At 44.9% G+C, this 11,788-nt stretch overlaps 1 long non-coding RNA gene across 1 annotated transcript; it reads left to right on the top strand.

Annotated features, from left to right (window-relative positions):
* Nucleotides 1–9,573: 9,573 nt before the first annotated feature.
* On the top strand, nucleotides 9,574–11,574 carry LOC139046901 (uncharacterized). The gene is made up of 3 exons (XR_011506978.1): nucleotides 9,574–9,661; nucleotides 10,545–10,713; nucleotides 11,304–11,574. It is a non-coding gene; the product is annotated as an uncharacterized lncRNA (long non-coding RNA).
* Nucleotides 11,575–11,788: the final 214 nt, after the last annotated feature.

Below are 11,788 nucleotides of genomic sequence, written 5' to 3'. Positions count from 1 at the left end.
CAATACAGCAACCATAATTTAGGAACCTTACTTCACGAACACAAATGCAACATAAATACTTCCGTTTTCATGAAGTGTTTGCCACACAAGATATGAGCTTTACTATTCTATGAAGTGTTTTAGTTCGACAAATGAGCATCAATTAACGAGATGCGGATGTGCTCATCGCTCCTATGCCCTCCTGGCCGCAAACATTAGGGAGCCTTAATTACCGGCTGTTACAAGGAGATTGTTTTTTGTACAAAGGAATAAACCGTGCGTGAACGATCTTTCATTCTTTGATCACTACTATGACTGATTTTTGTGTGGCTCTTTCAATGCACGATTATTTCTCTTGCGACATGGACCCTCTCCCCCATGCGGAGCAGTCTGCCTACCCCCCAACCCCCAGATGCCCTCCTTATGAGAATAGAAACGGCACGCTATTGCAAAATAAATTCAGTTTTTCCACCAAATACCTCTAACATGTCAATTTGGGCTGACAGCCTATCATACGGTCCCATCTTCTGAATCCCCTTGCTAGTCCTTGCATGGAACAAAGCGAAGGGATACAGGAAGGGCTCAGTCACTCTCTGTGCTTCTTCAACATCATAACGAATGATGTGTTTAATGTCTGGGGCTTCCATAAGCAAAATTAGACTTTGTCGTATTTGTGGGATTTTTCTTCTATTTACGATGAGGCTGATTTTTTTAAATTTTTGTTTCACATCCGGACATGACGCTGGTTCCAGACAGCAGAAAGCACCAATTTTGGAAATAAGCGCTTACAGCTACTCGCTCGTATTATCTGCACACGTGTTAGGGGGTTGCCGACCACATCACACGGTGTGTTACAAGTAAGGCTTGTCCTCTGAAAAAGTTCACCATTTCCGAAATCTGCAATTTCTATTAAACTACTTTTATTAAAGAAAATGGATCTGCAAAATAATATTACTTCGTTGTGCGCGTTGTGCATACAGCTACATTATTCTGTCACTTTGATGACAAGTGTAGAAGCGAAATGCACTAATATGTGTTATAGTAGAATCTTTTGTTTCGCGTTTGGCGGCATTTTACGGGCACAACTTCATTTAACCTACCTCCCTGACCATCTGGCATTGCTTGTGGGTAGTCGACAGCGTGCGAAAAAACATGGTGCGCGTTTCAAGCCACCGTAGACTGGAGCAAGGTGTAACCGTTTGTGAGGTCATTTTAGGCCTCCCTCTCTTTATCGTAAAGCAGGCTCTCGCTAAAGAGATTCATTCGGCACTACAAAAAGTTGCTATCTTTAAATGTACTTCAACCTTTTTTTTGTAATGCTGAGATGTTACTGTGGCTTCAGAAGCACAGAATTTGCAGAGCACCGTGCCGTAGTCACCTATAAGGTGGTTACTTAACCGTGATTGAGTAAAATTTGAGAAAGACAGATAATAAATTCGCCAGATCTAATTCTTTTCTGATCGGCAATTTTACCCGCTGTGTAGTCTCGCCTAAAATCAGCATTTACTTCTCCGGGATTGGGTGCTCGTCCTATTCCAACTCCATTCCGGAATCTCGGGGCCCCATTCCCTTGCCCATTCCGTCTTCCCGACTGGCGCCATTATTCCATTCCCGTTCCATTTCGGCTCTTTAATTATGTGGAAAGATTCGGGAACCATTCCAACTCCAAAGTTTCCGCTCGTAGACTATGCCATTGTGCGCACCTACAGGCACATCCTGAGATGGTTTGCACAACAGATTTGTAGAAACCACTATGGCTAAATAAACCTCGCACGGCACTCTGAGTCGGTTATCTTGAACATGCAAGAGATGTTATGCAAGGCCGTCACGGACACACTATTAGTAAAACCACTCCGCCCCTGTTTACCCTGTACATATAATGTAAATACACGTTTTTCTCGTTTTTTGTTTCATCACCATGGTGCCCACGTTCGTCATCGTCACCCGATTCCTGCCGTGAAGATCCACCTCACCCGGTCGTGGTCGTATTAGAGTCCATCAAATAAATCTGTCATCTGAGCACTTGTGCTTTGCACGTGTTTGTCATTCCTGCCGTGCCTAGCTACAGAGCATGTTAAACATTATACATATGTGAGTGTAGCAATTTCAACCATCATTCGGTGAAACAAACGATGGGCATAATATTAAAAGACAGGGAGACAACGGTGCAGATGCGAGAACAAACGGGAGTTTGAGAATCGAACTTGGACGAGCAAGAATTGTTCCGGAGCCTGAAACAAAACATTGAGCGCAAACTGTATTAAATAACCACCTACATCTCTCTGGCCGTTTCTGATTATTATTAGTTAGTATTTCACGGGCATTTTTTACTTTGAAAAAGCTTGAAGAAAGAAGACAACGCTTTCGTTTTTCTGCAATTCACTTTTATTCTAATGCTTTTAAGCGGGTAAAATTGCCGATCAGATCTTGCACGCCGAATGAATAAATAAGCGCAGAAGCAGCAACATTTCGTAGTCCTGGCTACAGCGGCTGGCTTCGTGAATTGATCAGGTGTTCCCGTGACTTTAGTTTACACAACGGTGCAGTCCTGCGGCGTCGCAGTGCATGATGCGGGGTGTTTAGTACGCCCGAATCCAATACACGGGCCATTAGTGATGCGCAGGGATCGATTTTATTCTAAACCGTATGGGTTCTTTTAAGAGGAAAAAAATGGAGCTGGGCAGGACATGTAATGCGTGTGGCAGATGACCGGTGTACAATTAGTCACAAAGTGGGTGCCAAAGGAAGGGATGCGCAATCCAGGACGGCAGAAAGTTAGGTGGGGTGATGAAATTAGGAAATTTGCAGGCCCAGGTTTGAATGAGCCAGCGCAATGCAGGGGTAATTGGAAGTCCCTGTTAGAGGACTTCGTCCTGCAGTGGGCATAGTACTACAGGTAGGCTAATGATGTCTTGCGAAAAGAATACATGATAAAACAAAGACGTTTATAGACACTTCTCCACGGATATAGAAGGGAGAGGAGCAATGGGCTAATATCTCGATATCGATCAAACGGATTTTCCTTTTTCGCGACCCAATCCCCGCAATACATCTTGGGAGGTGTTCTCGCTGTGGTTAGAAATGACTTCACCTCCAGAGGGCAACTTGTATTACGTGGCAAGCCGTAAAAGAGAGTGGAAGTTGAGTTTGCGTTGGTAAATTCGCTATGCATAGCGTGAAGAAAAAAGAACAGATTATTTAGTTTTATTTCTGGGCTTTAATTAGTCTCGAATCGGGTGCGTGTAAGCCCCAACAGGCTACATGCCCTGCTTGTACAAACAATAACACTAACACCCTTTGTGGTTTGGTTATTTGGTTATTGCATCCTTCAATCTCGCATCCGTGGTGGGAGACGACGAAGTTTTGTGCTCGGTTGATGGTTTCTTCTGGTGCTGAAGCTTTTCTCTATGTGCTTTTTGTGCATCAGTAATAGGCAACAATGTTTGCGCTGAACCCTGAAGAATCCTACTCTGCTGGAAGATCCTCCCTGCAGAGCTTAGAATGGAAGAGATAGTCTTGGGGGGACTCGTCCGGAGGCCAGCACAAATCGCCCTTGACTTGAACGCGGCTCTGCTCTTCATTAGAATCAGGCGCTGCTGATTCGGAACTTTCTGACGCAAGTTAGGAAGATTCAGATGATTCCATACCGGCCAAGCACCGCCGTTCAAAACAAACATCTCAAGCATCGTCCTCAAGTGAAGCGCCTATCATATACAGCAGCATCGTGATTACGACAGTAGCTTTCATGCCCGTCGACCCGACGGTAAGCCTGATTGTTATCTTCCGACAGAAACTTCATGATTTCATCTTCAAAATTGCCCCTGGGCTAATTAGCGTCAACCCTTGGAAAAGATTTATTGGCGTTGACGCGACAGATGATAAGATGGTGCAAACTCTGCTTGGTTTGTCCGAAATCCGTGGTGTCCACACGCAGCCATTTATACCCCAGGGCGCGCATATAGCAGCTGGCATCGTATCTGATATCGACTTCGAACTTATAGACGATGTTTTTAAGAGCGTAATCATTTGCCAGCCGCCACGCACAATAATTAGCGTTCGAAGGCAGGGCTCATCAAAGAATGAAGATACTGTTTGCCTGTGGAAAGCTGCCGAGACATATGACGGCTGGACTTGTGCGCTATCCTGTTCGGTCTTGCGTGCCAAGGCCCTTACAATGTGATAAATGTCTTAAGATTGGTCATGTTCAGGGCGTTCGCACCAGAGATCTGGTCTGTGCCAAACGCGGGTGGGAGTCACCATATAAATTCCTGTGAAAGTCAGCTATATTTGTGCCGTAACCGCAATAATGACAAACATTTGGCAATAGATAAAGCATGTCCCTCATTGAAGGATGAACTAAACACACTACAAGAGGCGGCAAAAAAGAAGGCAGGAAGCTCGAGTTTCCGTAGTGCTGGTCGAGCGATAGGAAATGCCTCCACTAAGCAAGAAAGCGCCTTCAAAGAATGACAGACATAACGCATCGAGAAAGAGGGGGGTGGGTTTTCTACCTCTCAGAGTCATCGTGACCAACAATGCCATCGAAATAATTGGACGAGCCTCTACAAACAGTGCGACCACAGTGGAGAACATTCCAAACACAGTACCTAAACCGGTCTCAGCCAACTATGACGTGAAATGCTGTCGCCGGTCACCAGACAGCAGCAGCGCCAGCAGCAGAGAAACTTTTGGAGGCCCTCGTTCGAGCCCTTTACGACACTCACTAGACGTTTTACAGGGAGTAATAACAGTTGCCAGCAACTTCGACCCTTTGTGTTGCAATGGAATGTCAGGTCGCTGCGACAGCGGCACGCTGACCTAGTTCGCCGATTCAGCGCTATGAAGACTCCAGCAGATGTTATAACGCTTTAGAAAACTAACGTCGTAAGGAAGGACGAATATCCACTGCCAGGCTTCGTGAGTATCCACAGTAGCACTCGATGCGTGGAACCGGCCTGTGGCTCTTTCCATTGTGTGGAAGCGGTGCATACGGGAAATACTTCAAAAGCACCTGAATACGTACGCGCTGACTTGGATGTCGCGTTTCTTGACACCAAAGACATCTGTGATGACGAGTTTGAGTGCACAGGTGTTACTGTGAGCCTCAGAGGTGTGACTACAGTGGTGGGAAGCATATACAACCGGCCTTGGCATATTCGGATGCCTCACTATTTGAGTGCACACTCTCACATTGTGGTACATTGTTTGTGTTATGTGGAGGTCTTAATGCCCACCATCCGCGATGGCATCGCGGTCTCTAAGACAGTCGTGAGACAGAGATTATTCACTCTGTTACCAAGATTGCAAATATTGAATGACGGTTCACCTACATGTATAGGTGGAGGAAAGGAGCATTCCACTATAAACATTGCGATATCAACGAGAGATGTGTGCTTATCCTGCTTGTGCGAAGCTGACCTGTGGTGCTCAGGTCGCCTACCCATTTAGTTAGCACCAATACATACTGTGGGCCGCCAGACTGCCGTTTATGCAGTGACAAACTGGGGAAAATTTCGTCAGCTGATCTCAAAGGAACCATCTCGGACAGCCTGTTCAAAGTGGTGAGTGTTTACGACAAGCTACAGTACAACGACGATGGAGTATCGGTAAACCTAGCCCCGATCTAAAGCTTTTGCGACTGCGCAAATGTCGACGCCGCGCTTATAGGCGAGCACAGCGCTCTAAGTGACTCACCGACTGGACTCAGTATAACCGCATTTATGCAGCCATACGGCGGCATACAAAAGAGATTCGTCTCAGCAGCTTGGGATCCTTATGTAGTTCTCTGCACACTGCAATTGGTTTTGTTAGTCTATGGTACATAGTTAAGGCTCTCCGGACTCCCGATCAGCAAGAATAATATGGTTGCATAGAGCATAGCGACTGGCCAGTTACCGAAAATTCAAGCGGAGACATTTGCAGATCTTTTCATGTCTCCTAAGTCCAGTGACACCACAAATGGCGACCTTCCCCCCTTGAGAATTCTGAGTACTATGACAGCTTTTTATGGCCCACCCTGCAAGATGGATGAGGCAGACTTCACACTTCAGGAGATGCGACACGCGCTCAGCCTCTCCAAACGCCGCACTGCTCCAGGTGAAGAAGGTGTGACGTACCAAGCACTGCGAGATGTTGATAAGTGTTTACATGACCCTTTATTGGAAGACTAGATTGAAGTATGGAGAACCTATGTAATCCCTCCTGAGTAGAAATCGTCTATGGTAATGCCCATATTAAAGCTGGGGCGCCTTGCAAGACAACTCAAATCCTACCGGCCAATATCCCTAGCTTCAAATGCCATCAAGTTAATGGAACGAATGATTCTGTGTCGCCAAGATGTCAGGCTAGAGAAGCTGAATTTTTTCCCTCGTGTTATGAATGGTTTTTGCCGCCGCCGTTCAGATCTGGACAGCATTTCAGGCCTTGTCTCCGCGCTTGAATTTGCTAGAGGAAACAAGCACTCTGTGTACATGCTTTTCCAAGACATAGAGCAAGCTTTCGACTGGGTTGCACATAAAGCGATTATTATCGGGAATGCAGTCATGCGAATTTCAGGTCATCTGCTCCGCATTGTGCAGAATTTTCTATTGGAATTCGGGATGAAAGCTCGTGTCGGAGGACGAACTAGTGAATACCGAAATGGTAAAGTGCGGTGTCCCACAGGGACACCGCACTGTTTAACATGCTGTCCGCGCTTTCAAGCCGCTTGCCTCGGGACAGTGACTTCCCTGCGGACATAGCTATCCATGCAAATTATATTGTGTGGATAAGCGGCCCGCCACACCTTGGCCTGTGGCTCCGTGCAAGCTTCCACAGGGCTCTGAACGTGACTTCGGAGTACTTGACTGAAGTTGGCCTGCAGATATCACGTGCTAAGTCGGCTGGAATAGCATGTCATCCTAAACAGCGTGCTCGTCGAACGATCAGTCGACTGTACCTCGACGAGACGCCGATAAGCTGGTTGAGACAACACGGTTATTTGAGCTTAATTGTGGATGATCTCATCTTTTGGCGTCCTGCTGTTATATTTGTTTGTACGACGCAAACCGCAATCCCCCCTTAATTATGCGGCCGCCTGGACTGCTAGAGGTGCCCGCAGCGACCAGACAACGGCTCTGAACGTGTACCAGTCATCTGTACTCTCGGGCATGACATATATGTTACCGATCCTTAACGTGCCTTTTAGTTTGATGACCCAAGTTGATTGAGATGATCGCGTTGCCCTCCGACTAATGCTTGGATTACCTCGTGAGGTGCGGTCTGTTGCATTACTCACTGAAGCGCAACAGTTATCCCTGACGCTGCAAGGAGACCAGAGAGCTCTATTTCATGAATTGCAATTGCAACCTATGCATTCAGTTGGTCGGCGCTTCCTCGTGCCATTTGATTGTGGAACGCTCTTCCTGGTTTCATTGTTTCCGAATCTAATCACGATAAATTCCGCAAGCTCATCAGTTCATATTCCACCGCCTAACTTCAATAGAGTGCAAGATGCACTTTCTTTTGTTTTCCAGTTATGCGCTCTCTTGTGTATGAGCTCTATATTTCGCTTGTTATTCTTGTATTTTTTAGTATCGTTTAGTATTTGTACTGGAGTGGCGACATTTTATTACATTGTTTATCGAAAGAAATGTATCGTTTGTCTTTCTTTTTTAAATGTATATATTACCGACCCTGTTATTTTTCTACAATGCTTTAATGATTGTATAAGATGCGCACACATTTTTTTGCTGTCTAATAATAATGTATGCTTATTATGTTTTGTTATATGCCCTATATACTCTTTTAATTCTTCTGTAACACCCCCCTTACTCAATGCCTCATACGAGGCCTGTAAGGATATTTTAAATAAATAAATATTGAGCGTCTGCACCACGCATCAAATGGTCAATCGCTCCTTCACAGTCTGATTCACCGCCCGTTATCTCGCATGGAAAAAATGGCGGTATTTTTTATGAATTGTTGGCAGTTCTGAATATGTTGCTTCAATTACACCTACGCCTCCAAAAGACAACACCAAGTACGCATTCCCCATTTATCTCACAATCCCTGACGTGAACAAAAAGTATGATATGCCTGTTTCGGCAATATTCCAATTGGCTCAGTCTTATATGTTCGAAAGGTTTCCAGACTATCTTGACGTATTCACAGATACACCTGTACACAGCCACGTTAAAGGCGCCTCTGATGTTCTTTTTTTTTTTTGCGCTTCGACTCAAGTACGACGTATAAGTCATAAACCCCATCCGGTTTCGTCAACAACTGCGGAGCTAGCATTGACTAATGTTGCACTGAAAGAGGAGTTACACGCATCGACGATTGCCATCTTTACGGACTCTGTTCCTCTTTCTTCCATCTTCCTCTTTGAAGAGTAAGCAGGTGTTGTGCCCCTTCGGCTGGCAGTTGCCAGCCTTCTTCTCGCTTTTCCTTTTCTGTCAAGTGCGTATATATTTTTAAAATCAAATAATAATAATAATAATAATAATAATAATAATAATAATAATAATAATAATAATAATAATAATAATAATAATAATAATAATAATAATAATAATGATAATAATAATCTCTCTTCCATGGAGGCTGTTCTCCGACCAAACAATTCATTTGGTCTCTTCGAAATGTTTCATTTGGGTGGTTATGGCTTTTCTTTTTTATTTCCAAGGAAAGAATCTATGAATTTTGCCGTGGCGTCAAGGAGATAAATTTCGATTCAGGAAAAAACAACCTTTTTTAATGTATTCCAATACCTTTGCCCACGAGGAGTGATGATTACCATTTGTTACAGGTAATTACAATACTATGCAGCTAAAGTTTGGTGGTTGATTATACAAAGAACATTGGCCACATTATGAGCACACCCGGTGGCAAAGGTTTCCAACAAATTTCCGGTTTTACGTGCAGGTCAACGGTTCTCTTTAACGCTTTCTATAGTGATTTCCTTCAGCTATTTTTTGTCTACTAGCACAGCATCCTAAGAAAAAAAAAAGCGGTTCTTCGTATTTCGTTAGGCAGAGTAGCAAACCAGAGCTTGAAGCGTCGCCGCGAACGTCTCACTTGTCAAAAAATTTATATTTTTCTCCTACGTCATGCGTTGCTTACGCTACTGAAGAAAACCGCCTCCATCATATATACGGTTAGGTCAGGTATTATTATTATAGGGTAGCACAATGTGACATACTAAGAGTACATCGCAATCTTGCACGTGACGCTTACAAACTAAATGAGGCAAGTTGGAAGTGTCGTTACAATGTACATACGGTATTTGCATAATTAATCGCCTGTAGTTCTAATGGGATATTCGCGCCTCACAGAAAAGAGGCTGCGAAAAAGAAAAAAAAAGAAAAAAAAACACCGAAAGGAGTAACTGAGGATTGATTGAGTGAGTGAGGGACAGACGGTCTGTGGACAGGTGCAAGGAAATCCACTCTGCGTTTCAGCATTTCTTCTTCTTTTTTTTCCGTGCCGCTTACCAGCACAAACGCGCGAACGATCTCCTTGCGCAACTACGGAGCCGAGCCTTCGTAGAGCGCGAAAGGGTAGGTGTCGCCTTGAGCGAAACCGTATATAACGGCGGCAGTTCCGGCAACGAGGCACCGACACCGACCGCATCACGTAGCCTCTTCTCTCGATCAGCAGCCCTCGCAGCGCCACACACCCAGTCACCATGATCAAGGTCCTGGTGGGTATCGGCATTAGTCTGTCGTCTCGTTCGTCCGTATCCTCCTGTCAGTGACAATACTTTGTTTCTGTTCGTTACATTGTGCCACGTCTACCTATGGTACGAGTTAGTAAGCCGAAGAATTAAGCCTTCTTAGTCGAGAAGGGACGATGTTGGCGAGTGTCAGTGCGCTTGCGAACTTTCTCGTGTTGAACCCCTGATGCTGGTAGTCGATGCAGTCAAGTGTCCCAAATATACGGCAACCTTGACTTTCCATTCATAGGCGAGGCAAGACAGGGATCGCAACGAAACCAATGTTTTCTTTCCTGTAAATGTAAATGGAGGCTGCAGAAAATATTAGATACAAGGTAATTACGACGCTTACCTAGGAGTGAAGAGCGTTGGCCCAGTGTATTTCACTTTCACCACAAAAATACCTATGAGAGATCGGTTCAACTATTTCCTTAAGATCTCCTGTCTGTAGGCCCTTTACAACGTCTTATCAAAGTATGTGGGTTTTGTTGATGACCTTAACAGTGTAAGCAAGTCAAGCTTCTTTGCAGTATCTTAAAGCATGGGATTTGCGGAGTTGACCCATTGCTGCGTTGGAGGTACATCGATATATACCTTGCGGAATATAACTACCAAGTTGAGATTTCGACATAAATTGGTTAATCCAATATGATTGAAGTCCTGCCACTTAAACCTATATTTGTGACTTGTGTCGGAGCCCCAGGCAGGATTTGATGTGATAAAAATGCCTATGATTAAGGCCTTCGAGGACAGTTGCAGGCTAAATGACCAAATGTTCTTTCTCAGAAAATGATGCACGCTTCACATAGATGTCTGAGGTCGCAGGAATTTGCTATTTCACCTTTTCGACAAGGGTTGCTTTTTCTCGCAGGTCCTCCTCGCCATCCTGGCCTTGTTCGCTGTCTCCTACACTGTGGCAGCGCCACAGTACTACGTCGCAGACAGCCTGTACTACGGCTACCCGTACGCGGGTTACTATGGCGCCTACTACCCTCACTACTACTACGGGCGCTAAGCTCGATCCACAACGACAGTTCACGGTGAGCGTCGCACAGAATCGCTGTGCCAGTTGTAGGCTCATAGCATTTACAATAATTACCATAATTATTATTGTAGGTAGTCTTGTCATTTGCTGTTAGAGGAGCAAGATGTTTTCACTGAGCTGTCTCTAAGGGACCTTGGTTGGTGTCTAAGAAAGAGGTATCTCTGACCAAGGGATAAGCTTTCTGTGGAAATAAGTATTATCTGAAAAGCGCTCGCAGCTGGCGTCACAGCCTAATCGATGAACTTGCTCGCACACATTTAGCATAATCCTTGAAGTTGTACATGCTCCGGATAAACCAGAAACTTCCAGCTCACTGGTGTATGCAGTCATAGCTGCAGCATCGTTGGTCGTTGCATGCTGAGCGTCCGAAACGGTAATGTGTACGGAAATCCAAACGCAAATTCATGGTTCCGTGTTATATTCTGCAAAATGGTGAGCGTAAGACGAGGGTGCGTTCTCACTTACTGTTGGTAAATATGTAGCGCAACTATTCCTAGGTATAGAGATATTTTTGTGTGCAAAAAAGTAATTCCTGAAACTATCGGGAGTCGTATGCTGTTCTTCATAATTGCTGTCATTTTTCAGGTAACCCTTTCTTCGAAAGCAACCTCACCTCGCTAACGCATTCCACCGTCCACTGCCACTGGCACCTGTGAAGTACTGCCTCGTCAACCCGGCATTTTGAACTTCGAGCCGCACTTACTTACTGAACATTGTTTAACTGCGCGAACAAACGAACCACAAAGACAGCGAGGGACAACGACGGGCGCAGGACTCACTGAGCTGTCGTTCTGCGTTCCCCGAGAACTCAGTGATGTGCCTTGTCCTAACATCGGGATTTCTTCCATCTGGTAATTTGGTTATGAAATAAAACACCATTTTAACCAGATTTCCAGATTTCTGGCTCACTCATATACAAAGTGAAGGAGTAAGAACGCGAATTTGTTGGGGCCAGTTGCTACGTCTTAATGAATGAGACCAAACGAGTACGAAAGACCACTTGGCCTTGTAGTTTTGGCTGTCTTCATAGCATGTATTTATTACTCTTCGTGTTGTTCTATTCATCAATG

Source organism: Dermacentor albipictus, chromosome 6, assembly GCF_038994185.2.
Source record: "Dermacentor albipictus isolate Rhodes 1998 colony chromosome 6, USDA_Dalb.pri_finalv2, whole genome shotgun sequence".
In the NCBI taxonomy this organism is placed as follows: Eukaryota; Metazoa; Arthropoda; class Arachnida; order Ixodida; family Ixodidae; genus Dermacentor; species Dermacentor albipictus.
The sequence above is the reverse complement of the archived record's forward strand: the minus strand, read 5'-3'. Positions and strand labels throughout refer to the sequence as shown.